Below are 21,281 nucleotides of genomic sequence, written 5' to 3' on the forward strand. Positions count from 1 at the left end.
ATGATAAATCACTCCTTACAGTATGTGAATTTCCTAACAGAGGGTTCTAATGCAAGAAGCTGATGAGGACTTTCTAAAGTAGATTATGGGCTGTCATCAAATCCACACTGAAAGCTCTTGTATGAAACTCTCAGGGACTCCATCAATAATCTGGAGCTAACAGAGATGTCTCTCAAGCAAGTACTGAAGTTGTGGGACTCACTCTGGAGTGGTAATAGTGATGATGACAATACGGGAGCTCTCTTAAAAGTAGGAAGCAGTGACTTAAAGGAGAACTATGAGTTAGGTAGCTCTGTCAGGCGGGATATAATTCTGAACTGTATTTGTGACTGAAGTGACACACCATGTATGATTCCCTATTGGGTAAATAGCTGTGAGAAAGTTATAGAGGAAAGAAGTAACAGGGATACATTCTCAGTAAGGTAGGTATTTATCCAGTGTAGGATTATTATTAGTGCAGGCATCTATGACAGGAGGTGGCTCGATGAGATCAACAGCTGTGACAAGGAGTCTCGCATAAAAGCTGTGGCAGGATGGAGCTCCTCTGTGTGGAAGGTAGTAGCCATATCTGGGTTATATGTCTGTGACTGGTTAGGATTTGCTTATGTAGATATAAGGGTTCTATCCATGGTATAACAACGTGAGTGTAGCTTATTTGGGATCAACACTTGGTAAGTATTTGTGATAGGATGGGTACAAATACGGGCTGTGGGAGCATATTCGAATGATAGGATAGGAAGCTCTCCGGTGTATGTATTTGTGACAGGGCGAAATATCTGTAACAGTAGTCTTTATGAGATAATCAGCCAACAAGAAAGGGCTCTTCTGGTTTAGAAGAACTATGACAAGAGGGATGTCGCTGGTTTTAGAAACTCTGCATGGGTGTGTGTATATATATATATATATATATATATATATATATATATATATATATATATATATATATATGTGTGTGTGTGTGTGTTATTTGGTATCAATGCCCTATATGACAAGAGAGATGTCGCTGGTTTTACAAACTCTGCATGGGTATATGTATTATATATATGTGTGTGTGTGTATGTGTGCATTTGGTATCAATGCCCTAGGAATGCGCTCACTGGCCTGGCAGGTGAATACTCTGTCCTAGGGTAATGACTATGACAGAAGGGTGCTCATTCTAAGGTAAGTTGCATGACAGGAGAGGTCTCATGAGTACATGGCTGTGACAGAAGAAAGCTCACTCCATGTAACTGTGTATAGAACGGGGCTCGCTCTCTCATGTCCCTAGCTCTGTCGCGCGCAGCAATTTCTAAATTAAATAAAATGTAACCTCGCGTTCTCTTGATATTCGTCGCTGACCGTGACTGTTCTCTCGCTGCGGAAGGTCCGGGTCCCCGGACCGGGGGTTGAGTGTGGTCCGGCCTCGGTATGAGGAGGAGCGAAGAGTCAAATTCCCGCCCCCCAGGGCCTGTGTCACTGGGATCCAACCCGGACCCTCCTTCGCTCCTCCCTCAACCCGCAGCTTAGCAACCGAACATGGCGCAGCAAGCCCGCCTCTGGAGAATTTATCGCGAGAGTAAGTAGAAATTCCGCGACTACTCTGCAGAGCTGCATGACGTAATTTTAAGAGATTAGTCCTCTTTGTTTCTTATGTAACTGTGTGGTTGTAACGGAATGAGAAATTGTCTCAGACTCTAACAGTTAGTATGTATGAAATTGTTATAACTAAAATGTAGTTATTACTTTCAGTCTAAAAGTTATTGGTAGTATACCAGTCAAGGAGATCCCTTAGGATTGGTTGTATACTAGACCCAATTTTTTTTCATTCATGATTAAGATAGAGCTTGCAATTTTAAGCAGCTTTCTAATTTACTTCTATTATCAATTTTCTTTGTTCTCTTGCTATCTTTATTTGAAAAAGGCATCTAAGCTAAGCTGCCAGCCCATTTTTGGTTCAGCACCCTGGATAGCTCTTGCTGATAGGTGGGTACATTTAGCCACCAATCAGCAAGTGCAACCCAGATGCTGAACCAAAAATGAGCCTGCTCCTTAGCTTAGATTCCTACTTTTTCAAATAAAGATAGGAAGAGAACAAAGAAAACATTTATAATAGGAGTAAATTAGAGCATGAAATTTTAAGCAACTTTCTATCTGAAGCATGAAATAAAACATTTGGGTTTAGTATCTGTTTAACCCATTAGAGGCAAACAATCTCAAAATGTAAAATCTCATAAAGGCCTAGATTACAAGTGGAGCAGAAACTATTGCTTTTGAGCACTAACACTATTCTGGTGCTCATATAAAAAGTTGAAAGTTTGCGCTCAAGCGAAAGACGGGTGCACACCCCCCCAACTGTACCCGGATTTAGCGGGACAGTCCCGAATTGAGGGATCTGTCCCGGTGAGAGTGCTGTCTGTTCCTCATTGCCCCCGCCCCATTGGGTCCTGTTACCTCAGTCTGTCAAGTGACGTTTGCAACCAATATCCCTGCAGTAAGACTGCACGTGACGCCACTCAAGCACGTGATTGCAGGCGGGTGCTAAATGTGTGGAAGTTAGTCTGTGCATGCAGAACATCGCAGCGCTGGAGCCAACTCTGCTCTGAGTCATTCTGTTCGTGACCTGTAAGTACTTCAACTCACTGTGTCAGTCAGTTTACAGTTGTAAACTAAACTTGTGCTAAACTTAAGCCTAATAATAAAAATTTAATTAAATAGGCTCAGCGCAGCGACTTGAGTGAAGCTTAGCAAGGCAAGTGTAGGGACAATCTCTCAAGGAAGGAGAATCTGAGGGACCCGTGAGCCAGAGCACCCTCCTTGCAGCTGTACTCTTCCTTGATAGACTGTCACTGCCTGACCTTACTAAGCTTCACTCGCTAGCTCTAAAGGGCTGAGGCTATTTAATTAAATATTTATTAGGCTTAATTTTTTTAGCAAAAGAACAGCAGAGATTGCTGAGCATCACATCGTCACATATGACATCACTGCCTGACGACCACTACTTATAAGGGCCAAGGCTGACTCAGTAGAACAACAGTTCTAGCACAGCGGCATCATCACTAGTGATGTTGCGAACTGTTCGCCGGAGAACAGTTCCCGGCAAACATAGCTTGTTTGCGTTCGCCGCTGCGGGCGAACATATGCAATGTTCGATCCGCCCCCTATGTGTCATCATTGAGGAAACTTTGACCCTGTATGTCACAGCCTTCTGACACATTAGAGCCAATCAGCATCAGACACTCCCTCACAGACCCTCCCAGCTTCTTGGCAGCAGCCATTTTAGACTCATAACGATTTTGCTTTGTTAGAGAGAGGACCATTTGTGTTGCTTCTGCTGATATTATAGGGAAATAGATAGCTAGGCTAGTGTATTTAGTGTCCACTACAGTCCTGAAGGACTCTTCTCATTTCTGCTGCAAGGACAGCACCCCAAAAAGCCCTTTTTAGGGCTATAACTTCAGTTGGTTTTTTTGTTTTTTTTCTTTGTATTTTTATTTGCATTTGCCTGGCTTTCAGCCTGTGTGTGAGGCTCACAGCATATGCTGTGATTAGTGCCACCACTGATATCTGCCTAACAACATTAGTTTAAATTTAACCAACAAAAATTTGAAATTATTTTGCTAGTGTAATTTATTTTCATTTTCTATCAGGCCTGTGTCTCTCAGGCTCACACAGCATATACTCTGGTTCATTGCTCTGTGCCAACCACCACTCATATCCGCTTATAACATTATTTTAAATTAAAAAAAAAACTTTGAAATCATTTTGCTAGTGTAATCTAATTTCATTTTCTATCAGGCCTGTGTCTCTCAGGCTAACACAGCATATACTTCAGTTTTTTCAGTCTTTTGGTTAATTGCTCTGTGCCAGCCACCACTCATATCTGCTTAACCTTATTTTAAATTTAAAAAAAAAACTTTTAAATAATTTTGCTAGTGTAATCTAATTTCATTTTCTATCAGGCCTGTGTGTTTTGCTGACTTACAGAGCATACTGTGTTTAATTGCTGCCCTCTCTAGTCTATCAGCCACAACTCATATGTGTTTAACCTTTTTTTAAATTCCCCCCCAAAAAAACTTTAAATAATTTTGCTAGTGTAATCTAATTTTATTTTCTATCAGGCCTGTGTGTATCTGACTTACAGAGCCTACTGTTTTTAATTGCTACCCTTCCAAGGCTATCAGCCACAACTCATATGTGCTTAACCTTTTTCTTTATATTAAAAAAAAAAAATCTTTAAATCATTTTGCTAGTGTAATCTAATTTTATTTTCTATCAGGCCTGTGTGTATCTGACTTACAGAGCATACTGTTGTTAATTGCTGCCCTACGTATCAGCCAGCCAGTGCCACCGCTCATATCTGCTTAACATTATTTTAAATTTAAAAGAAAAACTTTTAAATTATTTTGCTAGTGTAATCTAATTTAATTTTCTATCAGGCCTGTGTGTTTCTCACTTACACAGCATACTGTGGTAAATTGCTGCCCTACCTACCAGCCACAACTCATATCTGCTTTACATTATTTTAAAGTTAAAAAAAAATTTAAATCATTTTGCTAGTGTAATTTAATTTCTTTTTCCATCAGGCCTGTGTGTTTCTGGCCCACATATAGTGTTACACAGATTAATTTTTTTTCCACCACTTATATCTGGTGTAACAACATTAGTGTAAATTTTATGTAAAAAATTTTTAACATCAGTCCTCTTCTAGTGTTATTAAATTTTAGTTGCCAGGCTGCCAGCATATACTGTGCCTACTTCTATCCTCAGTGCCAGTCCACCACTCCTATCTGTTGTAACATAACATTAAATGTTGTAAAAAAAAACTTTTACATCACTCTTCGAGTGTTATTTAATATTAGTTCACAGGCCAGCCTACCACCACTAGTGCCAGCCTGTGTGCCAAGCCCACTTGCCAACTAGTTACACCAATCATAGTTGTTGTAACAGTATTGTTAATATTTAAAATTAAAAATTGTTGCGGCTAGATTTAGAGTTTGGCGTTAGCCGTCAAAACCAGCATTAGGGGCTCCTAACGCTGGTTTTGGGCTACTGCTGGTATTTAGAGTCAGTCAGGAAAGGGTCTAACGCTCACTTTGCAGACGCGACTTTTCCATACCGCAGATCCCCTTACGTCAATTGCGTATCCTATCTTTTCAATGGGATCTTTCTAACGCTGGTATTTAGAGTCGTGGCTGAAGTGAGCGTTAGAAATCTAATCACAAAACTCCAGCCGCAGCAAAAAGCCAGGAGTTAAGAGCTTTCTGGGCTAACGCCGGTTCATAAAGCTCTTAACTACTGTGCTCTGAAGTACACTAACACCCATAAACTACCTATGTACCCCTAAACCGAGGTCCCCCCACATCGCTGCCACTCTATTAAAAAATTTTAACCCCTAATCTGCCGACCGCACACCGCCGCCACCTACGTTATCCCTATGTACCCCTAATCTGCTGCCCCTAACACTGCCGACCCCTATATTATATTTATTAACCCCTAATCTGCCGCCCCCAACGTCGCCTCCACCTACCTACAATTATTAACCCCTAATCTGCTGACCGGACCTCACCGCTACTCTAATAAATGTATTAACCCCTAAAGCTAAGTCTAACCCTAACACCCCCCTAAGTTAAATATAATTTAAATCTAACAAAATAAATTAACTCTTATTAAATAAATTATTCCTATTTAAAGCTAAATACTTACCTGTAAAATAAATCCTAATATAGCTACAATATAATTTATAATTATATTGCAGCTATTTTAGGATTAATATTTATTTTACAGGCAACTTTGTATTTATTTTAACCAGGTACAATAGCTATTAAATAGTTATGAACTATTTAATAGTTACCTAGTTAAAATAATTACAAAATTACCTATAAAATAAATCCTAACCTAAGTTACAATTAAACCTAACACTACACTATCAATAAATTAATTAAATAAAATACCTACAATTATCTACAATTAAACCTAACACTACACTATCAATAAATTAATTAAATACAATACCTACAAATAAATACAATTAAATAAACTAACTAAAGTACAAAAAATAAAAAAAGAACTAAGTTACAAAAAATAAAAAAATATTTACAAACATTATAAAAATATTACAACAATTTTAAGCTAATTACACCTACTCTAAGCCCCCTAATAAAATAACAAAGCTCCCCAAAATAAAAAAAATGCCCTACCCTATTCTAAAATACAAATAGAAAAGCTCTTTTACCTTACCAGCCCTTAAAAGGGCCTTTTGCGGGGCATGCCCCAAAGAATTCAGCTCTTTTGCCTGTAAAAAAAAACATACAATACCCCCCCCAACATTACAACCCACCACCCACATACCCCTAATCTAATCCAAACCCCCCTTAAATAAACCTAACACTAAGCCCCTGAAGATCTTCCTACCTTATCTTCACCACGCCGGGTATCACCGATCTGTCCAGGCTCTGAAGTCTTCATCCAAGCCCAAGCGGGGGCTGAAGACGTCCATCCTCCGGCTGAAGTCTTGATCCAAGCGGCGGCTGAAGAGGTCCATCATCGGGGCTGAAGTCTTCATCCTATCCGGGCAGAAGAGGAGATCCGGACCGGTAGACATCTTCATCCAAGCGGCATCTTCTATCTTCTTCCATCCGACGACGAGCGGCTCCATCTTCAAGACCTCCGGCACGGATCCATCCTCTTCTTCCGACGTCCTAACACAGAATGAAGGTTCCTTTAAGGGACGTCATCCAAGATGGCGTCCCTCGAATTCCGATTGGCTGATAGGATTCTATCAGCCAATCGGAATTAAGTTAGGAAAATTCTGATTGGCTGATGGAATCAGCCAATCAGATTCAAGTTCAATCCGATTGGCTGATCCAATCAGCCAATCAGATTGAGCTCGCATTCTATTGGCTGTTCCGATCAGCCAACAGAATGCGAGCTCAATCTGATTGGCTGATCCAATCAGCCAATCAGATTGAACTTGAATCTGATTGGCTGATTCCATCAGCCAATCAGAATTTTCCTACCTTAATTCCGATTGGCTGATAGAATCCTATCAGTCAATTGGAATTCGAGGGACGCCATCTTGGATGACGTCCCTTAAAGGAACCTTCATTCTGTGTTAGGACGTCGGAAGAAGAGGATGGATCCGCGCCGGAGGTCTTGAAGATGGAGCCGCTTGTCGACGGATGGAAGAAGATAGAAGATGCAGCTTGGATAAAGATGTCTACCGGTCCGGATCTCCTCTTCTGCCCGGATAGGATGAAGACTTCAGCCCCGATGATGGACCTCTTCAGCCGCCGCTTGGATCAAGACTTCAGCCGGAGGATGGACGTCTTCAGCCCCCGCTTGGGCTAGGATGAAGACTTCGGAGCCTGGACCGATCGGTGATACCCGGCGTGGTGAAGATAAGGTAATAAGATCTTCAGGGGCTTAGTGTTAGGTTTATTTAAGGGGGGTTTGGGTTAGATTAGGGGTATGTGGGTGGTGGGTTGTAATGTTGGGGGGGTATTGTATGTTTTTTTTTACTGGCAAAAGAGCTGAATTCTTTGGGGCATGCCCCGCAAAAGGCCCTTTTAAGGGCTGGTAAGGTAAAAGAGCTTTTCTATTTGTATTTTAGAATAGGGTAGGGCATTTTTTTATTTTGGGGGGCTTTGTTATTTTATTAGGGGGCTTAGAGTAGGTGTAATTAGCTTAAAATTGTTGTAATATTTTTATAATGTTTGTAAATATTTTTTTATTTTTTGTAACTTAGTTCTTTTTTTATTTTTTGTACTTTAGTTAGTTTATTTAATTGTATTTATTTGTAGGTATTGTATTTAATTAATTTATTGATAGTGTAGTGTTAGGTTTAATTGTAGATAATTGTAGGTATTTTATTTAATTAATTTATTGATAGTGTAGTGTTAGGTTTAATTGTAACTTAGGTTAGGATTTATTTTACAGGTAATTTTGTAATTATTTTAACTAGGTAACTATTAAATAGTTCTTAACTATTTAATAGCTATTGTACCTGGTTAAAATAAATACAAAGTTGCCTGTAAAATAAATATTAATCCTAAAATAGCTGCAATATAATTATAAGTTATATTGTAGCTATATTAGGATTTATTTTACAGGTAAGTATTTAGCTTTAAATAGGAATAATTTATTTAATAAGAGTTAATTTATTTAGTTAGATTTAAATTATATTTAACTAAGGGGGGTGTTATTGTTAGGGTTAGACTTAGCTTTAGGGGTTAATACATTTATTAGAGTAGCGGTGAGGTCTGGTCGGCAGATTAGGGGTTAATAAGTGTAGGTAGGTAGCGGTGACGTTGGGGGCGGCAGATTAGGGGTTAATAAATATAATATAGGGGTCGGCGGTGTTAGGGGCAGCAGATTAGGGGTACATAGGGATAATGTAGGTTGCGGCGGTGTGCGGAGCTGCAGATTAGGGGTTAAAAAAAATATGCAGGTGTCAGCGATAGCGGGGGCGGCAGATTAGAGGTTAATAAGTGTAAGGCTAGGGGTGTTTAGACTCTGGGTTCATGTTAGGTGCAGACTTAGAAACTGTTTCCCCATAGGAAACAATGGGGCTGCGTTAGGAGCTGAACGCTGCTTTTTTGCAGGTGTTTTTTTCAGCTCAAACTGCCCCATTGTTTCCTATGGGGGAATCGTGCACGAGCACGTTTTTTAAGCTGGCCGCGTCCATAAGCACCGCTGGTATTGAGAGTTGCAGTGGCGGTAAAGTATGCTCTACGCTCCTTTTTTGGAGCCTAACGCAGCCATTCTGTGAACTCTCAATACCAGCGGTATTTAAAAGGTGCGGGGGGAAAAAAGCCAGCGTTAGCTACGCGGGTCGTTACCGACAAAACTCTAAATCTAGCCGTTGGATTGTGAATCATCAGTTTGCTTGTGCCATTGAATTGCACTTTCTTCCTGCCTGCCAGCCTGTGTGACAGGCCCACTAGCCAATTAGTGCCACCAATCATATTTCTTGTAACAGTATTTAAAAAATTGTAAATCATCACTTTTTTGACTGCGAATCTTCAGTCTCCTAGTGCCATTGAATTGCAGTTCCCTCCTGCCTGCCAGCCTGTGTGCCAGGCCCACTTGCCAACTAGTTACACCAATCATATTTGTTGTAACAGTTTTGTTAACATTTAAAATAAAAAAATCTTAGATTGTGAATCACCAGTTTGCTAGTGCCATTGAATTGCAGTTTCCTCCTGCCTGCCAGCGTGTGTGCCAGGCCCACTAGCCAACTAGTGCCAACAATCATATTTCTTGTGACTGTATTGAAAAAAATTTAAACATAACTTTTTTGACTGTGAATCTTCAGTCTCCTAGTGCCATTGAATTGCAGTTACCTCCTGCCTGCCAGCCTGTGTGCCAGGCCCACTTGCCAACTAGTTACACCAATCATATTTGTTGTAACAGTATTGTTAATATTTAAAATTAAAAATTGTTAGATTGTGAATCATCAGTTTGCTCGTGCCATTGAATTTCAGTTTCCTCCTGCCTGCCAGCGTGTGTGCCAGGCCCACTAGCCACTAGTGCCACCAATCATATTTATTGTAACAGTATAGAAAAAATTTTAAATCATAATTTTTTTTACTGTGAATCTTCAGTCTCCTAGTGCCATTGAATTGCAGTTTCATCCTGCCTGCCAGCCTGTGTGCCAGGCCCACTTGCCAACTAGTTACACCAATCATAGTTGTTGTAACAGTATTGTTAATATTTAAAATTAAAAATTGTTAGATTGTGAATCATCAGTTTGCTCGTGTCATTGAATTGCAGTTTCCTCCTGCCTGCCAGCGTGTGTGCCAGGCCCACTAGCCAACTAGTGCCAACAATCATATTTCTTGTGACTGTATTGAAAAAAATTTAAACATAACTTTTTTTGACTGTGAATCTTCAGTCTCCTAGTGCCATTGAATTGCAGTTACCTCCTGCCTGCCAGCCTGTGTGCCAGGCGCACTTGCCAACTAGTTACACCAATCATATTTGTTGTAACAGTATTGTTAATATTTAAAATTAAAAATTGTTAGATTGTGAATCATCAGTTTGCTCGTGCCATTGAATTTCAGTTTCCTCCTGCCTGCCAGCGTGTGTGCCAGGCCCACTAGCCACTAGTGCCACCAATCATATTTCTTGTAACAGTATAGAAAAATTTTTAAATCATCATTTTTTTGACTGTGAATCTTCAGTCTCCTAGTGTCATTGAATTGCAGTTTCCTCCTGCCTGCCAGCCTGTGTGCCAGGCCCACTTGCCAACTAGTTACACCAATCATAGTTGTTGTAACAGTATTGTTAATATTTAAAATAAAAAATTGTTAGATTGTGAATCATTAGTTTGCTCGTGTCATTGAATTGCAGTTTCCTCCTGCCTGCCAGCGTGTGTGCCAGGCCCACTAGCCAACTAGTGCCAACAATCATATTTCTTGTAAGTGTATTTAAAAAAATTTAAATCATAACTTTTTGGACTGTGAATCTTCAGTCTCCTAGTGCCATTGAATTGCAGTTTCCTCCTGCCTGCCAGCCTGTGTGCCAGGCCGACTTGCCAACTAGTTACACCAATCATAATTGTTGTAACAGTATTGTTAATATTTAAAATTAAAAATTGTTAGATTGTGAATCATCAGTTTGCTCGTGCCATTGAATTGCACTTTCCTCCTGCCTGCCAGCCTGTGTGCCAGGCCCACTAGCCAATTAGTGCCACCTATCATATTTCTTGTAACAGTATTGAAAAAATTGTAAATCATCACTTTTTTGACTGTGAATCTTCAGTCTCCTAGTGCCATTGAATTGCAGTTTCCTCCTGCCTGCCAGCCTGTGTGCCAGGCCCACTTGCCAACTAGTTACACCAATCATAATTGTTGTAACAGTATTGTTAATATTTAAAATAAAAAATTGTTAGATTGTGACTCATCAGTTTGCTCGTGCCATTGAATTTCACTTTCCTCCTGCCTGCCAGCCTGTGTGCCAGGCCCACTAGCCAATTAGTGCCACCAATCATATTTCTTGTAACAGTATTTAAAAAATTGTAAATCATCACTTTTTTGACTGTGAATCTTCAGTCTCCTAGTGCCATTGAATTGCAGTTTCCTCCTGCCTGCCAGTCTGTGTGCCAGGCCCACTTGCCAACTAGTTACACCAATCATATTTGTTGTAACAGTATTGTTAATATTTACAATTAAAAATTGTTAGTTTGTGAATCATCAGTTTGCTCGTGCCATTGAATTTCACTTTCCTCCTGCCTGCCAGCCTGTGTGCCAGGCCCACTAGCCAATTAGTGCCACCAATCATATTTCTTGTAACAGTATTTAAAAAATTGTAAATCATCACTTTTTTGACTGCGAATCTTCAGTCTCCTAGTGCCATTGAATTGCAGTTTCCTCCTGCCTGCCAGCCTGTGTGCCAGGCCGACTTGCCAACTAGTTACACCTATCATAATTGTTGTAACAGTATTGTTAATATTTAAAATTAAAAATTGTTAGATTGTGAATCATCAGTTTGCTCGTGCCATTGAATTTCACTTTCCTCCTGCCTGCCAGCCTGTGTGCCAGGCCCACTAGCCAATTAGTGCCACCAATCATATTTCTTGTAACAGTATTTAAAAAATTGTAAATCATCACTTTTTTGACTGCGAATCTTCAGTCTCCTAGTGCCATTGAATTGCAGTTTCCTCCTGCCTGCCAGCCTGTGTGCCAGGCCGACTTGCCAACTAGTTACACCAATCATAGTTGTTGTAACAGTATTGTTAATATTTAAAATAAAAAATTGTTAGATTGTGAATCATCAGTTTGCTCGTGCAATTGAATTGCAGTTTCCTCCTGCAAGCCAGCGTGTGTGCCAGGCCCACTAGCCAACTAGTGCCAACAATCATATTTCTTGTAACAGTATTGAAAAAAATGTAAATCATAACTTTTTTGACTGTGAATCTTCAGTCTCCTAGTGCCATTGAATTGCAGTTGCCTGCCTGCCAGCATGTGTGCCAGGCCCACTTGCCGTTTCCAACTAGTGCCACCAATCATATTTGTTCTAACAGTATTGTCAATTTTTTGTAAAAACAGTTTTTGGACTAAGAAGCATGACTCAGCTAGTTTAATCTAATTGCAGTTGCCTTACTCCCAGCGTGTGTGCCAGACAGGCCCATTTGCCAACTAGTGCCAACAATCATATTTGTTGTCACAGTACTTCTAATATTTAAAAAATAAACATTTTTGACTTTGAAACATCAGTCTTATTTTTGTTGTCAGTCTCACAGCGTATACTGTGCCCACTTGCCCAGTGCCACCACTCATAATTTGTGTAATAGTATTGTAAGTGTCCATTTTAAAAAAAATGACAGGCAAAGGCAGGCCACCCCGCAGGTTCCGTCGTGGTCGTGGTGCTGTGATTCCTTTAGACCCTACAAATATGCACATTGTTCAGACGCCGGGTGCCAGGGGGGACGCAAAAAGTTCTGAGGAGGACCTAGTTGAATGGCTAACACAGGACACCCAATCTTCTACAGCTTCCGCTCCTAGTCCTCCTAACCTTGACGCACCATCTACGTCCAGCTGTGCTTTGGGCACGTCTCAAGTGACCAGTGCCACTCGCCCGCCTGTCGCCACCACCAACACTAGCACCACAACCGCTTCACTTGATCTGTCACAGGAGTTATTGACACATCAGTTGGAAGAAATGAGTGATGCGCAACCATCATTGACAGAGGATGTAGATAACAGTGATATGTCTCAGTCAGGCAGCATTACAGACATGGAGGTACGGTGTGATGATGATGATGATGATGTTGTACCCGCTGCTGCTTCCTTTCTTGATGTGCCAGATACAAGTGAAGCGGTTGATGATGATGTGTCGGTGGATGTCACGTGGGTGCCTGCTAGAAGAGCAGAAGAAGAGGGGCAAAGTTCAGATGGGGAGACAGAGAGGAGGAGGAGACGAGTTGGAAGCAGGGGGAGGTTGTCGCAAGGAGCTAGTGGCACAGTCAGACAGCATGCATCGGCAACCGGGGTCAGCCAGACAGCACGCCGACGCCCATCAACGCATGCTGTTGCCACCACCAGAATGCCGTCATCGCAGAGCTCAGCAGTGTGGCATTTTTTTTGTGTGTCTGCCTCTGACAACAGCGATGCCATTTGCAACCTGTGCCAAAAGAAACTGAGTCGTGGGAAGTCCAACACCCACCTAGGTACAACTTCTTTGCGAAGGCACATGGTCTCCCATCACAAACGCCGATGGGAAGAACACATGAGTAGAAGCAGCACACAAACTGAAAGCCGCCCTCCTCCTCCTGCTCCAGCATCTTCAGCCACGTCAACTACTGCTGTCCTCCTTGCCCCCTCTCAACCATCCTCCACTGAGTCTCTCTTACGTAGCAGTTCCTGGTCATCTGCCCACAGTCGGGTGTCTGTCAAGGACATGTTTGAGCGTAAGAAGCCAATTTCTCAAAGTCACCCCCTTGCCCGGCGTCTGACAGCTGGCTTGTCTGAACTCTTAGCCCGCCAGCTTTTACCATACAAGCTGGTGGAGTCTGATGCTTTCAAAAAATTTGTATCTATTGGGACACCGCAGTGGAAGGTACTTGGCAGAAATTTTTTTCACAAAAGGCAATCCCAAACCTGTACTCTGTTTTGCGAAAGGAAGTAATGGCATGTCTGGCACACAGCGTTGGGGCAAGAGTCCATATGACCACGGATAGCTGGTCTGCAAAGCATGGTCAGGGCAGGTATATCACCTACACTGCGCATTGGGTAAACCTGCTGACGTCTGACAAGCATGGAATGCGTGGCTCTGCAGAAGAGTTGGTGACACCGCCACGACTTGCAGGCAGGCCTGCTGCTACCTCCTCTACTCCTCCTACTCCATCCTCTTCCATAACCTCTTCCTCGACTGAGTCCTCTTCTGCGTCTTGCTCCACATCAATGGCACCCCCCCCCAGCTCCCCAGGTACTATTCCACATCCCGGGTACGGCAGTGTCACGCCGTCTTGGGGTTGACTTGCCTGAAAGCGGAGAGTCACACTGCACCAGCACTCCTGACCGCCCTGAACGCACAGGTGGATCAGTGGCTGACTCCGCACCAACTGGAGATTGGCAAGGTTGTTTCTGACAATGGAAGTCATTTGGTGGCGGCATTGAAATTGGGCAAGTTGACACATGTGCCGTGCATGGCACATGTGTGTAATCTGATTGTACAACGATTTGTCCATAAGTACCCAGGCTTACAGGACGTCCTGAAGCAGGCCAGGAAGGTGTGTGGCCATTTCAGGCGTTCCTACACGGCCATGGCGCACTTGTCCGATATCCAGCGTCGAAACAACCTGCCAGTGAGGCGCTTGATTTGCAACAGCCCGACACGTTGGAATTAAACACTCCTAATGTTTGACCGCCTGCTCCAACAAGAAAAAGCTGTTAATGAGTATTTGTATGACCGGGGTGCTAGGACAGCCTCTGGGGAGCTGGGGATTTTTTCGCCAAATTACTGGACGCTCATGCGCAATGCCTGTAGGCTCATGCGTCCTTTTGAGGAGGTGACAAACCTTGTCAGTCGCACCGAAGGCACCTTTAGCGACATCATACCATTTGTTTTCTTCCTGGAGCGTGCCCTGCGAAGAGTGCTGGATCAGGCTATAGATGAGCGTGAAGAGGAAGAGTTGTGGTGTCCATCACCCCCACAAATAGCCTTATCAGCATCGCTTGCTGGACCTGCAGCAACGCAGGAAGAGGATTGTGAGGAAGAGGAGTCAGAGGAGGAATGTGGCTTTGAGGAGGAGGAAGACCGAGCACAACAGGCATCCCAGGGTGCTCGTTGTTGTCACCTCTCTGGTACCCGTGGTGTTGTATGTGGCTGGGGGGAAGAAGATACCCTCAGTGAGATCAGTGAGGACGAGGAACGGGACATGATTAGCTCGGCATACAACCTTGTGCAAATGGGTTCTTTCATGCTGTCGTGCCTGTTGAGGGACCCTCGTATAAAAAACAGCTGAAGGAGAACGACCTGTACTGGGTGTCCACGCTCCTAGACCCCCGGTATAAGCATAAAGTGCCTGAAATGTTACCAAATTCACGCAAGTCGGAAAGGATGGAGCATTTTAAAAATAAATTAAAAACTATGCTTTACACAGCGTATAAGGGTGATGTCACAGCACAACGGGAATGTAACAGGGGAAGAGATGAAAGTAATCCTCCTCCTCCCACGACCACGGCGGCAAGGACAGGACGCTTTCCTGACGTCTTGTTGATGGAGGACATGCGTACCTTTTTAACTCCCATGCATCGCCAGAGCCTTTCGGGATCCAGCCTCAGAGAAAGACTCAACCGACAGGTAGCAGACTACCTAGCATTAACTGCGGATCTCGACACTCTGAGGAGCGATGGACCCCTTGACTACTGGGTGTGCAGGCTTGACCTGTGGCCTGAGCTATCCCAATTTGCAATGGAACTTCTGGCCTGCCCCGCTTCAAGTGTCCTGTCCGAAAGGACCTTCAGTGCAGCAGGAGGTTTTGTCACTGAGAAGAGAAGTCGCCTAGGTCAAAAAAGCCTTGACTATCTCACCTTTATTAAAATGAATGAGGGATGGATCCCGAAGGGACTGACATTGGGCGATACATTTGAGTAAAAAAGGCCTGATGATGAGATGAGCTGTCTTGGGCTACAACTGGTACACACGCTGGCTTTTTTTCTCTTATAATGCAGGATGACTTGCTTGACTTATCCGCCAACAACTAGTGTTCAAGCCACAAGCTTTTAGGGCACTTTCTAAATGTTTTACAAACATCAATTTTTCTTGCCGCTGCTACAGCAGTGGCTACAACAATACCCAATTTTTCAGTAATTTGTACATGCCTAATTTTTCTGGCCTCTGCTGCTGCTCTGTGGGTACAAAACTCAAAGCAAAAAAAAAAGGCACATAACAGTGATTAAACTGTTAAGAATAGTACAACTTAACACACCACTCATATCTATTGGGCAAAAGGGTGGCATATGTGGTGTTTCATGCTGTTGTGCCTGTTGAGGGTCGTGGCCCATGGTATAAAAAGGCTGAAGGAGAACGACCTGTAATGGGTGTCCAAGCACATTTTTTGTAAAATGTTCCCGGTTCCTCTCAATAATCTCCGGGTTCCTCAAATCAATGCCATACCTGTACTCGATTGTGCAAAAGGATGGCTGGCATATGTGGTGTTTCATGCTGTTGTGCCTGTTGAGGTTCGTGGGCCATCTTATTAAAAGGGTGAAGGAGAACAAAGTGTACTGGTTGTCCAAGCATCTTTTTCCATCTCCCGGTTCCTAAAAATTATCTCCGGGTTTCTAAAATGGATGCCATACCTGTACTCTATTATGCAAAAGGATGGCATATGTGGTGTTTCCTGCAGTTGTTTCTGTTGAGGGTGCTGGACCCTCTTATAAAAAGGCTGAAGGAGAACGACCTGTACTGGGTGTCCAAGCATGGTTTTTTGGCCAATTTCACGTTTCCAAAAAATTATCTCTGGGTTTCTAAAATCAATGCCGTACCTGTACTCTATTGTTCAAAAGGATGCAAAATGTCCGTTTTCCAGCTGTTGTTTCTGTTGAGGGTCCTGGACCCTCTTATAAAAAGACTGAAGGAGAAAGAAGTGTACTGGGTGTCCAATCATTTTTTTGGTTCAATTTCCCGGTTCCTAAACATTATCTCTGGGTTTCTAAAATCAATTCTGTACCTGTACTCTATTGTTCAAAAGGATGCCATATGTCCTCTTTCCTGCTGTTGTTTTTGTTGAGGGTCCTGGACCCTCTTTTAAAAAGGCTGAAGTAGAAAGAAGTGTACTGGGTGTCCAATCATTTTTTGGTTCAATTTCCCGGTTCCTAAACATTATCTCTGGGTTTCTAAAATCAATTCTGTACCTGTACTCTATTGTTCAAAAGAATGCCATATGTCCTCTTTCCTGCTGTTGTTTTTGTTGAGGGTCCTGGACCCTCTTTTAAAAAGACTGAAGTAGAAAGAAGTGTACTGGGTGTCCAATCAATGTTTTTTTCTATTTCCCGTTTCCTAAAAATTATCTCTGGGTTTCTAAAATCAATTCTGTACCTGTACTCTATTGTTCAAAAGGATGCCATATGTCCTCTTTCCTGCTGTTGTTTTTGTTGAGGGTCCGGGACCCTCTTATAAAAAGGCCGAAGGAGAACGACCTGTACTGTACTGGGTGTCCAAGCATGGTTTTTTGTTCAATTTCACGGTTCCTAAAAATAATCTCCATGTAACTAAAATCAATGCCATACCTGTACTCTATTGTTCAAAAGGATGGCATATGTGGTGTTTCATTCTGTTGTGGCTGTTGAGGGTCGTGGGCCATCGTATAAAACGGCTGAAGGAGAACGACCTGTACTGCCTTGCTGCTCCTTTTAGGCAGGCCAGCTCTTTGCATACATGCCCACAGACTCTGTAACGGATGCCTCTTTTAGGGAGAGGTGCAGCCATAATGCAGGGTCAGAACCTCTGCCTGCGACTGGTATACTCGATTTTGCGAAAGGAAGTAACCTTACCATGGTTCCCTGACCGCACGTCTTGTTGTTATATTTTGTTGAGGGTAATCATGATGGCCATGTAGACCACCCCCGAGAGGCCTGGTAGTAACAGGGATGAAAGTGCTAAGAATAGTACTACTTTACACAACCGAGTTAGCCATGGGTCTTAGTCCAAGACCGCATGTCTTTTTTTTTGGTTTGGTGCGGCTAATCATGCAGGCCATATAGACCTCCCACCATTCGGTGTTGTTTCAGGTATTAAACTAATAAGAACAGTACTACCAAAATACAGCCGATTAACGGGCTATCAAGAGCCAAGGTTTTATTGTTGTATTTTGTTAGGATAATCATGATGGCCATGTAGACCACCCCCGAGAGGCCTGGAAGTAACAGGGATGAAAGTGCTAAGAATAGTACTACTTTAAACAACCGAGTTAGCCATGGGTCTTAGTCCAAGACCGCATGGCTTTTTTTTTGGGTTGGGTGCGGCTAATCATGCAGGCCATATAGACCTCCCACCATTCGGTGTTGTATCAGGTATTAAACTAATAAGAACAGTACTACCAAAATACAGCCAATTAACAGGCTATCAAGAGCCAAGGTTTTATTGTTGTATTTTGTTAGGATAATCATGATGGCCATGTAGACCACCCCCGAGAGGCCTGGAAGTAACAGGGATGAAAGTGCTAAGAATAGTACTACTTTACACAACCGAGTTAGCCATGGGTCTTAGTCCAAGACCTCATGGCTTTTTTTTGGGTTGGGTGCGGCTAATAATGCAGGCCATATAGACCTCCCACCATTCGGTGTTGTAACAGGTATTAAACTAATAACAACAGTACTACTTAACACAACCAAGTTACCATGGGTCCCAGACCGCATGTCTTGTTATTATATTTTGTAAGGGTAATCATGCAGGCCATATAGACCTCCCCCGATAGGGTGAGTAACAGGTATTGAAATGCTAAGAACAGTACTACTTAACACAAACTTACCATGGGTCCCAGAGCATATGTCTTATTATTATATTTTGTTAGGGTAATCATGCAGGCCATATAGACCTCCCCCGATAGGGTGAGTAACAGGTATTAAAATGCTAAGGACAGTACTACTTAACACAACCTAGTTACCATGGGTCCCAGACCGCATGTCTTGTTATTATATTTTGTTAGGGTAATCATGCAGGCCATATAGACCTCCCCCGATAGGGTGAGTAACAGGTATTAAAATGCTAAGGACAGTACTACTTAACACAACCTAGTTACCATGGGTCCCAGAGCATATGTCTTGTTATTATATTTTGTAAGGGTAATCATGAAGGCCATATAGACCTCCCCCCCCGATAGGGTGAGTAACAGGTATTAAAATGCTAAGAACAGTACTACTTAACACAACCTTACCATGGGTCCCAGAGCATATGTCTTATTATTAAATTTTATTAGGGTAATCATGCAGGCCATATAGACCTCCCCCGATAGGGTGAGTAACAGGCATTAAAATGCTAAGAACAGTACTACTTAACACAACCTAGTTACCATGGGTCCCAGACCGCATATCTTGTTATTATATTTTGTTAGGGTAATCATGCAGGCCATATAGACCTCCCCCGATAGGGTGAGTAACAGGTATTAAAATGCTAAGGACAGTACTACTTAACACAACATAGTTACCATGGGTCCCAGAACGCATGTCTTGTTATTATATTTTGTTAGGGTAATCATGCAGGCCATATAGACCTCCCCCGATAGGGTGAGTAACAGGTATTAAAATGCTAAGGACAGTACTACTTAACACAACCTAGTTACCATGGGTCCCAGAGCATATGTCTTGATATTATATTTTGTAAGGGTAATCATGAAGGCCATATAGACCTACCCCGATAGGGTGAGTAACAGGTATTAAAATGCTAAGAACAGTACTACTTAACACAACCTTACCATGGGTCCCAGAGCATATGTCTTATTATTATATTTTGTTAGGGTAATCATGCAGGCCATATAGACCTCCCCCGATAGGGTGAGTAACAGGTATTAAAATGCTAAGAACAGTACTACTTAACACAACCTAGTTACCATGGGTCCCAGACCGCATGTCTTGTTATTATATTTTGTTAGGGTAATCATGCAGGCCATATAGACCTCCCCCGATAGGGTGAGTAACAGGTATTAAAATGCTAAGGACAGTACTACTTAACACAACATAGTTACCATGGGTCCCAGAACGCATGTCTTGTTATTATATTTTGTTAGGGTAATCATGCAGGCCATATAGACCTCCCCCGATAGGGAGAGTAACAGGTATTAAAATGCTAAGGACAGTACTACTTAACACAACCTAGTTACCATGGGTCCCAGAGCATATGTCTTGTTATTATATTTTGTAAGGGTAATCATGGCCATATAGACCTCCCCCGATAGGGTGACTAACAGGTATTAAAATGCTAAGAACAGTACTACTTAACACAACCTAGTTACCATGGGTCCCAGACCGCATGTTTTGTTATTATATTTTGTTAGGGTAATCATGCAGGCCATATAGACCTCCCCCGATAGGGTGAGTAACAGGTATTAAAATGCTAAGAACAGTACTACTTAACACAACCTTACCATGGGTCCCAGACCCAGAGCAGATGTCTTATTATTATATTTTGTATGGGTAATCATGAAGGCCATGTAGACCTCCCCCGATAGGGTAACAGGTATTAAAATGCTAAGAACAGTTCTACTTAACACAACCTTACCATGGGTCCCAGAGCATATGTCTTATTATTATATTTTGTTAGGGTAATCAGGCAGGCCATATAGACCTCCCCAAAAGTATTTAGTTAGCCACCAATTGTGCAAGTTCTCCCACTTAAGAAGATGAGAGAGGCCTGTAATTTTCATCATAGGTATACCTCAACTATGAGAGACAAAATGTGGAAACAAATCCAGACAATCACATTGTCTGATTTGGAAAGAATTTATTTGCAAATTATATACTTTGTTATATATCCTTTGTTGGCAATGACAAAGGTCAAACGTTTTCTGTAAGTCTTCACAAGGTTGTCACACACTGTTGCTGGTATGTTGGCCCATTCCTGCATGCAGATCTCCTCTAGAGCAGTGACGTTTTGGGGCTGTCGCTGGGCAACACGGACTTTCAACTCCCTCCAAAGGTTTTCTATGGGGTTGAGATCTGGAGACTGGCTAGGCCACTCCAGGACCTTGAAATGCTTCTTACGAAGCCACTCCTTCGTTGCCCGGGCGGTGTGTTTGGGATCATTATCATGCTGAAAGACCCAGCCACATTTCATCTTCAATGCCCTTGCTGATGGAAGGAGGTTTGCACTCAAAATCTCATGATACATGGCCCCATTCATTCTTTCATGTACACGGATCAGTCGTCCTGTCCCCTTTGCAGAGAAACAGCCCCAAAGCATGATGTTGCCACCCCCAGTCTTCACAGTAGGTACGGTGTTCTCTCTCCTCCAAACATGACAAGTTGTGTTTCTACTAAACAGTTCTATTTTGGTTTCATCTGACCATATCCCAATCCGCTTCTGGATCATCCAAATGCTCTCTAGCATACTTCAGACGGGCCCGGACATGTACTGGCTTAAGCAGGGGGACACGTCTGGCACTGCAGGATCTGAGTCCCTGGCAGCGTAGTGTGTTACTGATGGTAGTCTTTGTTATGTTGGTCCAGCTCTCTACAGGTCATTCACTAGGTCCCCCCATGTGGTTCTGGGATGTTTGCTCACCATTCTTGTGATCATTTTGACCCCACGGGGTGAGATCTTGCGTGGAGCCCCAGATCGAGGGAGATTATCAGTGGTCTTGT

At 42.5% G+C, this 21,281-nt stretch overlaps 1 protein-coding gene and 1 long non-coding RNA gene across 3 annotated transcripts in view; one reads left to right on the top strand and one right to left on the bottom strand.

The window, feature by feature from the left end:
• Positions 1 to 1,446, bottom strand: part of PTPN4 (protein tyrosine phosphatase non-receptor type 4) — a gene marked incomplete in the record, with an annotated part of 1,345,721 nt that extends 1,344,275 nt beyond the window's left edge. Inside the window, 1 exon segment of the mRNA XM_053698088.1 lies at positions 1,310 to 1,446.
• Positions 510 to 21,281, top strand: part of LOC128645249 (uncharacterized) — a 107,126-nt gene continuing 86,354 nt past the window's right edge. For both annotated transcript variants that reach the window (XR_008400089.1, XR_008400090.1), the window contains exon 1: positions 510 to 555. This is a non-coding gene — a long non-coding RNA (uncharacterized LOC128645249). The remainder of the gene's footprint in view (positions 556 to 21,281) is intronic.

This window comes from Bombina bombina, chromosome 1 (genome assembly GCF_027579735.1).
Source record: "Bombina bombina isolate aBomBom1 chromosome 1, aBomBom1.pri, whole genome shotgun sequence".
Lineage (NCBI taxonomy): Eukaryota > Metazoa > Chordata > Amphibia > Anura > Bombinatoridae > Bombina > Bombina bombina.